Source organism: Nicotiana tabacum, chromosome 11, assembly GCF_000715075.1.
Source record: "Nicotiana tabacum cultivar K326 chromosome 11, ASM71507v2, whole genome shotgun sequence".
In the NCBI taxonomy this organism is placed as follows: Eukaryota; Viridiplantae; Streptophyta; class Magnoliopsida; order Solanales; family Solanaceae; genus Nicotiana; species Nicotiana tabacum.
Window position 1 is genome coordinate 77,600,497 of NC_134090.1, and position 17,226 is coordinate 77,617,722.

The 17,226-nt window shown below is 33.0% G+C and overlaps 1 pseudogene; it reads left to right on the forward strand.

The window, feature by feature from the left end:
- The first annotated feature begins 6,653 nt into the window (after positions 1-6,653).
- On the forward strand, positions 6,654-16,329 carry LOC142165907 (receptor-like protein Cf-9 homolog; annotated as a pseudogene).
- The last annotated feature ends 897 nt before the right edge of the window (positions 16,330-17,226 follow it).

Here is a 17,226-nt window from a genome sequence, read left to right on the forward strand (position 1 = left end):
GATGAACGTATGCTTGACCTTGAATTGTAGCCTCCTCTTCTGCTTAACCGGATGGAACATCGGGTCTACGTTCAACTTATGAATGGTTACCTCCCGTATGATCCATGTCATGTCAAGATGGGACCAAGCGAAACAATCTATGTTAGCTTTAAGAAAATTAATGAGTTTTTTCCTGAGCTCGGGGGTTAACCTCGTGCCCAGATATACCTTTCAGCCCGGTAGGCGTTTGATTAGTATGATTTGTTCGAACTCCTGGACCGTCGATTTAGTGGCATCAGTGCATCCGGAGGTATGAATGATCTCAGGACTCCGTAATCTTCCTCCTCATCTATTCCTCGTTCCTCCGATTCACCCGAGATCGGCATCAATGATTTCTATTTAGTTTCTTCCTTGGTCGGCTTCATATTCCCCGATTTCAATATTGCATGCATCGGGAGTACTTCGTCGACTGCGAAAATCTCCTTTGCAGCCGGTTGTTCTCCATAGACCGTCTTGATTCCTCTCGGTGTAGGAAATTTCAACGCCTGGTGTAAGGTCGAAGGTACAGCCCTCATGTTGTGAACTCATGGCCTTCCAAATAGAGACTTATATCTCATGTCCCCTTCGATCATATAAAACTTTGTCTCTTGGATCGTCCCGGTGGCATTCACTGGGAGGGTTATCTCTCCTTTAGTGGTTTTGCATGCCATGTTAAATCCATTCAACACCCGGACTACTGGGCACTATTTGATCCTGCAACCCCAATTAGTCTACAACCCTCGATCTGATGATGTTGGTTGAGCTACCTGTATCAATCAACACACGTTTACCTCGATATTTATTGATAAGTACGAATTTTACTAGTGCATTATTTTGAGGCTGTATGATATGATTCTCTCGGCATCCTCGTCACTGAATGAAATGGTTCCCTCCGGGACATAAACTCGAGTGAGCTTTTCCCTCGTGATGGTTACTTTAGTGCGCTTTATCATTGGCCCTTGGGGGACATCGACCCCTCCAATGATCATGTTGATGATGTGCTGAGGTTACTCTTGTTCGATTTGTTTGTTGGTGTCCCTGTTCCTGAAGTGGTTTTTCGCTCGATCACTTAGAAATTCTTGGAGGTGCCGGTTATTAAAAAACCGGGCAACTTCTTCTCTCAATTTCCGGCAATACTCGGTCCTGTGGCCATGAGTGACATGATACTTACACATTAAGTTAGGATCACTTTGGTAGGGTCGGACTACAATGGTCGAGGCCACTTGGTTTCCTTGATGAGCCCGATGACTGATACGATGCTAGCAGTATTAATGTTGAAATTATACTCTAATAATATCGGTGCTTCACTAGCCCCGATCGGCCTGTCAAAACCAATTTTGCTCATTAGACCTCGACTATTGGGCCCTCGATCGCTTCTCTTTTTGTTCCTTGTGGGGTAAATGCCCGGACCCGTTTCCCCTTTGATCTGCGTTGTATGGTTGGTACCAATCTCGGATCGGCCTCGATTCATGATCGACGACTCTCTTAGACCTGTCGTCGGCTCTGACAAGATAAACCAACCAAGAATGGGCTCCGAGTTGGTCATCCTCGACTCTAATTTTTGATTGGTACCTATTGTGGACATCGGCCAAGTTACCGTCGTGTACTCTACCAAATTTTGTTTTAGCTATTGCGAAGCCAAGAAGCTTCTTGGGCTATGTCCTTGAGTGAATGCCTGAACGACCCAATCATCGGAAACTGGAGGCAGGTCCATCTGTTCTATCTGGAACCTTGACATGAACTCCCTCAGCATCTCGTTATCTCTTTATTTAACTTGAAAAGGTTCAATTTTCTGGTTTCGACCTTGATGGCCCGGCATGGGCCTTCACAAAAGCATTTGCAAGCATAGCAAACGAATCATCTGAACTTCTTTAGTACGTCGACTTGATTTCATCATCTTCCAAGTCATTCTCTTTGATGACACATGTATAGGAGGTCACATGCTCATTCGAATTCCCGGTTCCGTTATACTTTGGAATATCGGGCATGTGAAACCTCTTCGGGATCAGTTTTGATGCTGCGCTCGGAGGAAAAGGCTTTTGGATAAAAAATTTGCAATCAGATCCTTCAATATCGGGGGTGCTCCCTTTGATCGACCCTGGAATTGTATGTCTCCACCTTCTTGTCATTGACCTCAATTTTCTTCTTACCTGATTCCACCTATTTCGTCAATGCTTCAAGCATTTTCATTATCTCGGGGTTGCCTCAGCTTCACCCGACCTCTAGGTGGTTTATTAGTTTCTTCGGGTATTCTCCTAGGACCGGAAGAGGCAGTGGGGTGGGTTTGGCGGGGTGGGGAGGGAGGGGTGGTGCAGAAAAACGAAAAAATAGAAATTTGAAATTACAAAAAAAAAGTAAAAATATTTCTTTTTGCGCGGAGGAGGGAGGGGGAAGGGTAGCAGGGTGGGTGGTGACGGAAAAAAAAATTAAAATTTGAAAGAGAAAAAAGCCTTTTTGGAGAGAAGGGGGTGGGGTGTGGTTGGGTGGTGAGGGTGGAGAATAAGGTGGGAATGTTGAAAAGGAGTTCTGGAAAATATTTTCCCTTCTCTTGATAAGGAAAACGTTTTCTTTCTATTGGAAGAAAATGAATTCATAAAGAAAATATTTAAGCCAACCAAACATGGAAAATTGGAAAACATTTTTCGAAAAATGTTTTCCTTCCTACCAAACACACCCATAATATTTAAGATTTAATTTATATGTCATATACACAAAATTTAAAATTACGATAAATTATACACATTGAGATGCTTTCAGAATAAAGAGTTTTAAACATTTAGTGTTCGGTTTTAGCAACAATATCTTGATAATCAGAATATATTGGAATTTAGACATGTATATCTTAAATCTTAAAAAGGAAAAATGTCGTATCTAAATCTACTCGTGTTGTTAGTTATAACGCCCTACTGCTCAAAATTTTGATTTAGCATATTAATACAATATTGCTTACAAGTTACTCAATGTTATAAAATAAAGACCGTAAAGTAAAGACAAGTATAGAGAAAAACTAATATATTATTCGAATTCAAACTGGTATACATAATGAATTGAAATATCTTCTATTTATAGAAGAAAGAAAGTTGTTGTGTAAGTTGTTACTGCAAGCTGCTACTATACCAGATATGGATAATATTCTACTAAGAGTAATGTTTATCCATAACGGAGTACTGAAAGGATAAGCTCATTGTATCAGGTATAGATAATCTTCTACTGGGGGTAATGTTTATCCATAATGGAGTACTGAAAGAATAAGCTCATTGTACCCGATATGGATAATCTTCTACCGGGGGTAATGTTTATCCATAACGAAGTATCGAAAGGATAAGCTTATTATACCCGGTATGGATAATCTTCTACCGGGAGTAATGTTTATCCATAACGGAGTATCGAAAGGATAAACTTATTATACCCGGTACGGATAATCTTCTATCGGAGATAATATTTATCCATAACTAGGTACCGAAGTGCTAAGCTTCTTCAAGAGGCTTATTTTCAATAAAGTACTAAATAGATAAACATATTTATGGCGGAATCTCATATGGATAAGCTTTTTCAGGAAACTTATTTACAACGAAATACTGAATAAACATCTATAATATAATATATTTATAACACTGAACAGTTTTTAGGATCTTTTATACATCATTAACTTCTATTAATATATTAACTGACTACCTCAAAAAGAATCAAGAAGATCTTCTAGATGTCCCAAATTTAATTTCATACGTTCATTGTGAAACCTCTTAAATATATACGCACTCTCACCATTTGCCATTAGAATAAGACCTGCAGTCACTACATTGAACACAGTGGCAGAGCCACTCATTCGCAGGGAATCAATTGACATTTTTTCGTCAGAAATTATACCCCTAAATAGGTTAAATATTATATATATATATATATATATATACTATGTTCTGCCTCCTCTTAATTTTTTTTATATATTTATTTATATTTTGATACCCCTTAGAAAAATTTTGATTCCGCCACTGATTGAACACCTGGTCTCCCCACTTATACCTTATGTAGAAGAGGACTAAAATTGTGTCTCTAACCTCAATATTCACTTTTTTCGCCTGCTACTCTAGAAGATGATTCTTAAATTAAGGAGTGCTACTTATTACTATTTTCTAAGTCAAAACTCTCATTGTTCTTTTATGGCCCTCTAGAAGCCAAATCCCATATCTCCTCATAAGATTGAACAATATTTAACTTTGGTTACAAGTCTATTCTTATATATAAGCATTTGGCTACCTCTTCCATTCTCAAGGTTAAAACCCTCTCCTATATCTCATCCCTTTTTGCAGACTATTGTCTACACATAAAATAAACCAATTTTATACTTGCTATCTATTACTCCATATATGAGGCAGTGCTACCAGTTAGAACAAATGAAAGAATCCCCTGAATCAAGAAAGAAGGTTTTGGAAGAAGAAGAAGAAGATGCTCTTTCTTTATCTGATTTTTCTATTTATAATGATAATGATTCTGAAGAATGGGAAAAGTATTATGGCTCAAAGAGCAATTCAAGCTCTACCAGCAGCTCATCATCCTTTGTTGATGAAGACGTGTTTGAGTTCAACAGTGAAGAATGGAACAAAAATGCATTTGCACACAATCCTCCTGAAAATATCCTCTTTTGTGGGAAGCTCATTCCTTACAGAATAAATCCCATGTTGGAAAATACCAAAAATAAGGATGCAAACGAAGCGAAAACTAGGCGTGAGAAACGTGGTAGTATTCTCCCAAGGGGAAAGAGTAGTTCGAGATGGTACATATTCTTGTTTGGATTTCCAACTCATGAGATGGAATTGAAGGACCTTAAAAAAAGGCAGAGCTGTAAGGTTAATATTGCTTCTTCTGGCTTGTGTCCATTCAAAAATGGTGATGATCCAAAAATTAGAGGCAAAGGGAAGAAGGGGGTGTGGGGGCTGATTAAGGCATTGAGTTGCAGTGGTAGCGCCACCTACCAAGCACAATCAGTTGTCAAGGCCTCCATTGGTTGCATTTCTCTGGTCTAAGATGGAAAAAGATTATTGTCATTGACAATGTCAAAGACAACCCAACTTTTGATCTATACATAATCATCTAGCATTAGTCAGCAGCTTTCTGTTCATTGAGAATATCCGTTGTTGTTCTAATTATCGAACTATCTAAGCTCTTCTATATTGTAGATTTTCTAATCCAAGAGCGCGCGCACACACAAAATCATGTGGTATTTTTGTCGTCAAAATCTTATCATTTGTACAAATTCACGTTTCTAAGAATCTATTTTATGCCACTTCGTTGCCAAATCGATTGCCACATGGACCACACATGAGTCGACACATGGTGAATGATGATTAGCCAACTCCAAGTCCGACAGAGTTATCTCAGCAAGAAGAATCGACCAACGGAATGGGCCGGCCAAATTCATAACGGATTAGGCGTGATCTTTGAAGTACTATAAATATTCCTTCTCCCCCACATTTGTATCAAATTGAAATCTTCATACTCATGCTACTATTATTTCTGGAAAAATACATTCTATCTCAAAATTCTATGCTCGATCGAATCCATCTTGCGAAAGAATATTAATAAGAAGCTCTTACTCTATTATTGGTTTCATATTATTCTCATTTTCAATTATTTGCTTAATTTATTTATTTCCAATTAACAAAGATCTATTTGTTTGAAGTGAACTGATTTCCTCCAGTGGCCTAATTTAATTACAAGTAATAATTGCCTTAGCCTAACAACCAAATTTAGATTAAACATCATGTTATGTTAGTTGTGATTTTCCCTAGTTAAATTTTGGGGAAATAAATATCTAAGTAGGTCCCCTGCCTTTGAAAAATGGAGCCTGTGCATTTGGGATGGCTATGACTTATCAAAGAGAGTAGATGCAGTTAATCGACCTTCTAGAATTAGCATTTTAGTCATATTGGCAGATTTTTTTTTCTTTTTCTTTTTCTTTTGTTTTAAGCCCTGCATATAGAAACCATTACACCAAGTTTGTGATAGCACGTTGGAGTCATCTTGGTGTATATATATACCAAACTTGAGATAAGAACCCACTTGAGGGGGGATGTCGCACAAAAACTAAAGCACCTATTCGCTTTAAGAGGTTTCATTCTTATTTGAGAGTAAATTTTAACGAGGACATTTGAGGATTCTACTGAATCATGACCCTCCGTTGTGGGGGAAATTAAATTTGGTGAATTTGTAATAGATTTATATTTGGATACCTTCAGCTAATCCACTATGATAGGGGACGATTCCTTTACTTACAAGAACAGTGGATAATGAACTCCACAACTTCACCGAAAGGACAAGTAGAGTAATTGTTATTCACAAACTGCTTGATTCATGGTAAACTGGAACTCGAAAACGTGGATGATCATCAAGTATGAACTGCGGTTTCCGCATAAGTTGGTGAAAACGATTACTACTCTCTCTAGATAAAAGCAGCAGAATTCAAATGACTTTAATGTTTCTTTTGTATCTTGTCTCTAATTTGTATCTTCATAAAAACCACCTTTCTGGCCCATTCCTCAAAGAATAGGTGGTTACCTGAGGTCTCTTACTTTATTTACTAGGTTTAAGTACTACGGTTCTATTCCTGCTTCATTGGGGAATTTGAACAACTTAGACCTATGTCTCTTTTTAAGAACCACCTTTCTGGCTTCATTCCTGAAGAAATAAGGAAGATGAAGTCACTTGAGAGTTTAAGATTATTCAGAAACAATCTTTCTGGTCCTCTTCCAAAAGCTATAGGCGACTTAACTAAGCTCAATAGTCTGGTATTAATATCCCATAATCAACTTTCAGGTCCCATTCCTAATGAGTTAGGGAATCTGAAAAGCCTCAATATTCGGTATTATCACAGAATCAACTCACTGGTTCAATCCTGCTTCTTTTGACTATTGGAGAAACTTGCAATTTTGATATTATCTGATAATCTACTCACACTACTAGAAATCCGGTAAAAAGCGACCACAAAAAGCGGCCAGCTGATCGCTTATAGGCCTAAAAGCGATCAAAAAGCGACCAAACATGCTTGGTCGCAATATTGCTGGTCCCTTTATTTTAGGAACCAAAGTTGGTCGCTAATTAGCGACCAATTTTGGTCTCTAAGGTAAAAGGACCAAATATTCTGATTTTGACTTTAGTGACCAACTTTGGTCGCTATATTAATTTAATAATATAAATTTGGCGACCAAAGTTGGTCTCTACATATGAAATACATTGTTTTTAATTTATCATTAATCATTAGAAAGCGACAAACTTTGGTCTCTAATCCAAATATTATATTTTAAAATTTGGACAATAGAGACCAAAGTTGGTCGCTAAATTCAAGAATTTAGTTTTTTTTTTAAAGATAAGCGACAAACATTGGTCGCTATATTTCCAGAAATTGTATTTTTTTTTAATAGAAATCTGGGCAGGTAGCGACCAAGGTTGGTCGCTATTGCCCAGAAAATTATTTTTTTATAGTGAAATGCGACCAAATAGAGACCAAAGTTGGTCGCTTTTCTTGGTATATTTTTGGCAGAAACTGCCTGTTTTGGCAGTTACACCACCTGCCAGCTTACCAAACATCCTAAACAGGCATTTTATGCCAGCAACAACAACAACAACAATTAAAAGCAACAATCAATAGAACTAACACATTAAGCTAACAAAACTAAGTTAACGCTTATTACAAGCCTATTCGAACTAAAAAGAACTAACACAATAGAACTAAATTTTTTTGTCTAGTTCAAAGTATATAAAGTAATCATGGAGTGTTCTTTCAACATCCTCGTCCGAAAGTTGGATTGCCTCGCCCGATTCATTAGGTGGTTGACTGCGTATGAATTCCCCCACGTCAGCTGCATGTGAAGCGACCTATATGAAAAATTATATATATTGAATTAGTATTTCAAAATTTATATAAAAATAAATCAAAATACTTAATGAAAAGTAAAAAACTTACATGTATATAGTCGAGGCTCGACCCTCCTTTCTGAATCAGTCTCTTTCTTCTTCTTTACAATACGAGTTTCATTGAATAACTCATCTTACTCCATTGGCATCATAAAGCTATCTGGTGGCTTTGGTGATTATCCTCGTGGTACTATTACTCGGGATGAACTTGGATACAGAGAATAACTTGGATACAGTACCTGATAGGGTGTGTCTTTGATTAATTGTTGATCTCTATAGCTACAATGATAATGAGAAGGCAACAACATGTGTTTCAAAATAGTGATGGTATAGGTAGGATTTAACATTTCCTAAGTAGATAAAAGAGGTTATAGAGGAATTCTCTACTTTACTTTCCAAGAGGAAAAGAAGTTTGATTGATAGTGACAACGTTGATGAAGACAGAATATTTTCCGTTGGTCATGGCAGTTCCCATAAAGCGGGGATCATAAGACTCTATGATGACAAAGATTATAGGAAGTTTTATTCTAAACTTTCTTCCAAGTCTAATCCGTACAAGCTTAATATGATATTAGTGATATTTCTTCGGATTCAGACAATGATTTGACCGACAAAAGTATGGAAATGCTCTTAAAAAGAATTAAAGGTAAAATGTTTTTCTTGGTAGAGAAGGATGCTGAAAAGATTTTACCTTTAATTCTTTTTAAGAGCATTTCCATACTTTTGTCGGTCAAATCATTATCTGAATCCGAAGAAATATCACCAATATCACATTAAGCTTGTACGGATCAGACTTGAAAGAAAATTTAGAACAAAACTTCCTATAATCTCTGTCATTATAGAGTCTTATGATCCCCATTCTATGGGAACTGTCATGACCAACGAAACACATTCCGTCTTCATCAACCTTGTCACTCTCAATTAGACATCTTTTCCTCATGGAAAATGAAGTACAGAATTACTCTATGAGCTCTTCTTTTATCTACTTAGAAAATACTAAATTCCTAACTACACCATCACTATTTGAAACACATGCCATTGCCTTCTCATCATCATTGTCGCTAATGAGAAGAACAATTAAAGGCACACTTTGCCAGGTACTGTGTCTTAGTTATTCTTGATGGAAGTTCTATTGTATGTCTAATAACGTCATCAACCTCTTCTAATAATCCTCCGGCAATCTAAAATTCCAAAACATAAACTAAACGTTCAATTCATATCCTAAACCTTCAATTAATATCTACAAAAGTTCAAGTCATATCCTAAAGGTTCAACTCATATCGTAAAAAGTTCAAGTCATATCGTAAAATTTCAATTTATATCGTACAAGTTTAATTCACAAGAACAAAACCCAAAAACTAAAAGTTTATCAATGCTTATCCTACGAGTTTAAACATAAACTAAAAGTTCAATTTATATCCTAAAGGTTCAGTTCATATCCACAAAAGTTCAAGTCATATCCTTAAATTTCTATTTATATCCTAAAAATTCAAATCATATCCTAAAAGTTTCAATTTATATCCTACAAGTTCAATTCACAAGAACAAAACCTAAAAACTAAAAGTTATATTCATATCCTACGAGTTTAAACATAAACTAAAAGTTCAAGTCATATCCTAAAGGTTCAATACATATGCTAAAGGTTCAATTTATTTCCTAAAAGTTCAACTCATATCCTAAAAGTTTCAATTCATATCCTAAAAAGTTCAAGTCATACATAAAAGCTTCAATTTATATCCTACAAGTTCAATTCACAAGAACAAAACCTAAAAACTAAAAGTTATATTCATATCTTACGAGTTTAAACATAAACTAAAACTTCAAGTCATATCCTAAAGGTTCAATACATATCCTAATGGTTCAATTTATTTCCTAAAAGTTCAACTCATATCCTAAAAGTTTCAACTCATATCGTAAAAAGTTCAAGTCATACATAAAAGCTTCAATTTATATCGTACAAGTTCAATTCACAAGAACAAAACCTAAAAACTAAAAGTTCATCAATTCTTATCCCACGAGGTTAAACATAAACTAAAAGTTCAATTTATATCCTAAAGGTTCAATTCATATCCACAAAAGTTCAAGTCATATCCTAAACTTCTATTTATATCCTAAAAAGTCAAATCATATCCTAAAAGCTTCAATTTATATCCTACAAGTTCAATTCACAAGAACAAAAACCTAAAAACTAAAAGTTATATTCATATCTTACGAGTTTAAACATAAACTAAAACTTCAAGTCATATCCTAAAGGTTCAATACATATCATAATGGTTCAATTTATTTCCTAAAAGTTCAGCTCATATCCTAAAAGTTTCAACTCATATCGTAAAAAGTTCAAGTCATACATAAAAGCTTCAATTTATATCGTACAAGTTCAATACACAAGAACAAAACCTAAAAACTAAAAGTTCATCAATTCTTATCCTACGAGTTTAAACATAAACTAAAAGTTCAATTTATATCCTAAAGGTTCAATTCATATCCACAAAAGTTCAAGTCATATCCTAAAATTTCTATTTATATCCTAAAAATTCAACTCATATCCTAAAAGTTTCAATTCATATCCTAAAAATTCAATTCACAAGAACAAAACCTAAAAACTAAAAGTTATATTCATATCCTACGAGTTTAAACATTAACTAAAAGTTCAAGTCATATCCTAAAGGTTCAATAAATATGCTCAAGGTTCAATTTGTTTCCTAAAAGTTCAGCTCATATCCTAAAAGTTTCAATTCATATCCTAAAAGGTTCAAGTCATACATAAAAGATTCAATTTATATCCTACAAGTTCAATTCACAAGAACAAAACCTAAAAACTAAAAGTTATATTCATATCTTACGAGTTTAAACATAAACTAAAACTTCAAGTCATATCTTAAAGGTTCAATACATATCCTAAAGGTTCAATTTATTTCCTAAAAGTTCAACTCATATCCTAAAAGTTTCAACTCATATCGTAAAAAGTTCAAGTCATACATAAAAGCTTCAATTTATATCGTACAAGTTCAATTCACAAGAACGAAACCTAAAAACTAAAAGTTCATCAATTCTTATCCTACGAGTTTAAACATAAACTAAAAGTTCAATTTATATCCTAAAGGTTCAATTCATATCCACAAAAGTTCAAGTCATATCCTAAAATTTCTATTTATATCCTAAAAATTCAACTCATATCCTAAAAGTTTCAATTCATATCCTAAAAATTCAATTCACAAGAACAAAACCTAAAAACTAAAAGTTATATTCATATCCTACGAGTTTAAACATTAACTAAAAGTTCAAGTCATATCCTAAAGGTTCAATAAATATGCTCAAGGTTCAATTTGTTTCCTAAAAGTTCAGCTCATATCCTAAAAGTTTCAATTCATATCCTAAAAGGTTCAAGTCATACATAAAAGATTCAATTTATATCCTACAAGTTCAATTCACAAGAACAAAACCTAAAAACTAAAAGTTATATTCATATCTTACGAGTTTAAACATAAACTAAAACTTCAAGTCATATCTTAAAGGTTCAATACATATCCTAAAGGTTCAATTTATTTCCTAAAAGTTCAACTCATATCCTAAAAGTTTCAACTCATATCGTAAAAAGTTCAAGTCATACATAAAAGCTTCAATTTATATCGTACAAGTTCAATTCACAAGAACGAAACCTAAAAACTAAAAGTTCATCAATTCTTATCCTACGAGTTTAAACATAAACTAAAAGTTCAATTTATATCCTAAAGGTTCAATTCATATCCACAAAAGTTCAAGACATATCCTAAAATTTCTATTTATATCCTAAAAATTCAACTCATATCCTAAAAGTTTCAATTTATATCCTACAAGTTCAATTCACAAGAACAAAACCTAAAAACTAAAAGTTATATTCATATCTTACGAGTTTAAACATAAACTAAAACTTTAAGTCATATCCTAAAGGTTCAATACATATCCTAAAGGTTCAATTTATTTCCCAAAAGTTCAACTCATATCCTAAAAGTTTCAATTCATATCCTAAAAAGTTCAAGTCATACATAAAAGCTTCAATTTATATCCTACAAGTTCAATTCACAAGAACAAAACCTAAAAATTAAAAGTTATATTCATATCTTACGAGTTTAAACATAAACTAAAACTTCAAGTCATATCCTAAAGGTTCAATTTATTTCCTAAAAGTTCAACTCATATCCTAAAAGTTTTAACTCATATCGTAAAAAGTTCAAGTCATACATAAGAGCTTCAATTTATATCGTACAAGTTCAATTCACAAGAACAAAACCTAAAAACTAAAAGTTCATCAATTCTTATCTTACGAGTTTAAACATAAACTAAAAGTTCAATTTATATCCTAAAGGTTCAATTCATATCCACAAAAGTTCAAGTCATATCCTAAAGGTTCAATACATATCCTAAAGGTTTAATTTATTTCCCAAAAGTTCAACTCATATCCTAAAAGTTTCAATTCATATCCTAAAAAGTTCAAGTCATACATAAAAGCTTCAATTTATATCGTACAAGTTCAATTCACAAGAACAAAACCTAAAAACTAAAAGTTCATCAATTCTTATCCTACGAGTTTAAACAGAAACTAAAAGTTCAATTTATATCCTAAAGGTTCAATTCATATCCATAAAAGTTCAAGTCATATCCTAAAATTTCTATTTATATCCTAAAAATTCAACTCATATTCTAAAAGTTTCAATTCATATCCTAAAAATTCAACTCATATCCTAAAAGTTTCAATTTATATCCTAGATTTCTATAAACCCTAGATTTTTATAAAATGTTAAATAATGATAAATACAACCTAAAACCTAGGTTTCTATAAAATACAATGTTAAATAATCAATTGAAACACTAGTCATTTGAAACTAATTCATAGCTAATAAACAAAACATTATAAGCTTACACAAAAGATATAAATTGCAATTATAACCTAGAATTTTTAGGAGGTGGAGAAGGAGAGAGACGCAGCAGCGGCAGAGGCGACGGCGACGGGCGGTGGTCGTTGGTGGCGTGGGTGGGGCCTCTGGTGCTGGGAGTTGGAAGGGGGGGGGGGGGTTGAGTGTGAGAGAGAAAAGAGAGATTTTGGGAAATTTTTAGAAAGAATGGGAGGGGATCCCGGTTTTGACACTCTGGAATTAAAAATAGCGACCACAGTTGGTCGCTATTTTGGTAGGTAAATCAGTTTTGAATTTTTAGAAATAGCGACCAAAGTTGGTCGCTATTTCTAAAAAAATTATATTACTCTTAATTCAATTTAAAATTATATATATATGTAGTATAAATTTAGGATTTTAATTCAATTTAAGCTATATATATATATATATATATATATATATATATATATATATATAATACAATTTAAAATTATGTACATATGTAGTATAAATTTAGGATTTTAATTCAATTTAAGCTATATATATATATATATATATATATATATATATATATTCGATATAATACTACCTAATACACTTATACTTAGTGCATAGTATATATATAAGTATATATATTATATATATATAAGCTATATTCGATATAATACTACCTAATACACTTATACTTAGTGCATAGTATAACGTAAGTATATATATATATATATATATATATATATATATATATATATATATATATATATATATATAAGCTATATTCGATACAGTATTACCTAATACACTTATACTTAGTGCATAGTATAGCGTAAGTATATAAGTATATATAATATATATATATATATAAGCTATATTCTATACAGTATGACCTAATACACTTATACTCAGTGCATAGTATAGCGTAAGTATATATATATATATATTATATATATAAGCTATATTCGATATAATACTACCTAATACACTTATACTTAGTGCATAGTATAGCGTAAGTATATATATATATATATAAGCTATATTCGATACAGTACTACCTAATACACTTATACTTAGTGCATAGTATAGCGTAAGTGTATATATATATAAGCTATATTCGATATATAAGCTATATTCGATACAGTATTACCTAATACACTTATACGCAGTGCATAGTATAGCGTAAGTATATATATATAAGCTATATTCGATACAGTATTACCTAATACACTTATACTTAGTGCATAGTATAGCATAAGTATATATATTATATATATATAAGCTATATTCAATACATTTATACTCAGTGCATAGTATAGCGTAAGTATATATATATTATATATATAAGCTATATTCGATACAGTATTACCTAATACACTTATACTTAGTGCATAGTATAGCGTAAGTATATATATATATATATATATATATATTATATATGTAAGCTATATTCGATATAATATTACCTAATAGACTTATACTCAGTGCATAATATAGCGTAAGTATATATTTTATATATATATAGTTAGAGAGAGAGAGAGAGACACACACGCACGATTCGTAGTACTATTCATCCCTTGTATTACAAAAGTATTAACGACTTATATTTATACTATTTAGATAGTAAATACAAAAGTGATTTTTAATTTTGACCATTGTTGACCTGAATAGAGACCGACTTTGGTCGATATTTATTCAAGAATTTAGTTTAGCGACCAAAGTTGGTCGCTATATTTAAATCAGATTTAATTATATTTCATATAATATTTAAATTAATAATATAATTATTAAAATTGTATAACTGGGCCCCATTTAAGCGACCAAAGTTGGTCGGTATCTGCCTACCCTTTAAGTAGCGACCAACGTTGGTCGCCATTTTTATATTATATATATTTATATTTTATAATTTTTTTAAAATAATAATATAATTATTAAAATTTTGTAGGTGAGTCCCACTTTAGCGACCAACATTGGTCACTAATCTCAGTAAATGTTTGACCAAGAAAGTCTAACCAGTCCAGTCAACATTTTGATTAATATAGCAACCAAGTAGCGACCAACCTTGGTCGCTATTTTGTTTCTTTTATTTATTTTATTATTTTCGCTAGTTTAGCGACCAACTTTGGTCGCTTTTTCCCACAGACCAATTTTGGTCGCTAAATTTTGGTCGCTTTTTTCCGGATTTCTATTAGTGTCACTAAAGAAATTCCTTCATCAATTTGTAATTTGACATCACTACAAATTCTAGATTTGGCAGGAAACAAATTGAGGAGGGAAATTCCGCAATGTTTGGTTAATATCAACAGCCTCGAGGTTTTGGAAAAAATAACCTCAACGACACTTTCCCTATGTGGTTGGGGACTCTACCTATGCTATGTAAGTTTTAAGCTTGAAATCCAATAAATTGCACGGACCCATTAGAACTTCAAGGATTGAAAACCTATTAATTTCTTGAGCTTCGCATCTTAGATGCCTCCTGCAACGCATTTACAGCAGAGATGCCAACAAGTCTTTTTCACCATTTGAAAGCCATGAGGACAATTGTCAAACAATGAAGGCACCAAGTAATGAATATTATTACCACGACTTGATAACTATTGTAACAAAGGGACCAGAGCTTGAAGTTGAGAGAATCTTGTCTTTGTACACTACTATGAATCTTTCAAGTAACAAATTTGAAGGGCATATTCCTCGTTGTCTGGGAGTTAGATCCACTTTGCTTCGTCTGTTGAATTTGTCTCGTAATGGATTGCAAGGTCATAAACCACTATCACTTGAAAATTTATCTGTAGTCGAATTATTGGATCTTTCATTTAACCAGCTTTTCGGAGATATACCAAAACAATTTGTTTCTCTTAATTCTCTTGCTTTTTTAAATCTCACCATCTCATAGGATGCATTCCTCAAGGAAATCAACCTCATACCTTTGAAAAAATTTAGATGAAGGTAACAATGGAATACGTGGATTCCTACTTTCAAAAGGATTATTGTGGAAAAAATCGGTATCAGAGACAAGTTATATTGTATCTGCAGGGGCGGATTTATAGGCAAAAAAGGGGTAACGTTAACACACGGTCTCTCCATCAAACTAGGTATTTTATGTACATATTTTTTAGAATTGGTATAATATAATCTGCTGGCACCCATACTCCAAAGAGATTAAATGGTGCACTTGGTTGAATACTAAGTTATTTACCTAAAGGAGCAGGGATCAAATCTCACTTAATACTATTTTTTGTCTCCTTTCTTTAGTGGTGCGCTCATGCTATAAAAATCCTAGATTTGCCTCTGTGCATCTGCACTAGATGATCAAGAAAGCAATTATCAATTTCTTATTGAATTTTTGAAAGTTGCTCTTATGGGCTATGGAAGTGGACTATGCATCGGATTATCCATAATATATTTCATGATTTCATCTGGAAATCTGAAATGGCTTGCAAGAATCATTGAAGAACTTGAACACAGAATTATTATGCAAAGTAGAAAGAAGCACCAAGGAAGATTTGATTTCACAACTCCAGGCATTCAAGTCAAGCTTTAGTTTTATTATTATTATTATACTAAAAGTATGAAGCCTTTATAGCTAAAAGTTGAATTACCTAAATACCCATAAAAAATTGAACAGCCATGTTGCCCTTCCTTTGAGTTTTACTCCTATAATATCCTTGTACTAAAAGGTAAATGTACCTTCCAACAAAAAATTAATTTGTACCACAATAAATGGGTGGATAAATAAGTAGACATAATTCGAGCTACTTTCACTTAATCACTTCCATAATGACTATACGTCTATTTTTCAGAATTCTAAGCATCACGCCAAAGCCACTTTGGGAGAATGTATCTGGTAATCTATGGAACTGCTGGTACTTTAAGTGTTCCACCTAATCATCAATCCTGCTTTTATTTTATTCCCATCTAAATTCATGAAATGTTTCAATTGAGAATATATTTCAACTAGGAATATTACTGCCTCCAAGAGAGAAAACCAGCTCATTTCCCCTCTTTAGTTTTACTGGTCTGTTTTTGATCTTTTGTTCACAGCAGGATGAGGATAATCCATTTTTTTTTTTATCATTTCAGATTTATTTTCTTGATTTTATAGATAATTCGATTTCCAAATTAATTAGTGATATTACTTACATATGTTTAGAAGAAATTGAGTGATTGCGCTTTATTAGAACTGGAAGTCTTCTAATCAATATATATGATCTTGTTTGGAGGTTGAATGCGCGATGTTCAAGGTAACTGGACTCTCATGGTCAGACTATTTTTTCCTCGTTTTTTTTTTTGGTTAATGGATTAAGTACATGCATATGATAATATTGTTTAGTTTTATTTTGTTTGATTTTATTTCTTATAACATCTTTTTAAAATATGAATGTTTACCGTGGATTAGCTCTTAAATTAGAATCGCGAATTTTATTTCACACTTTAATTT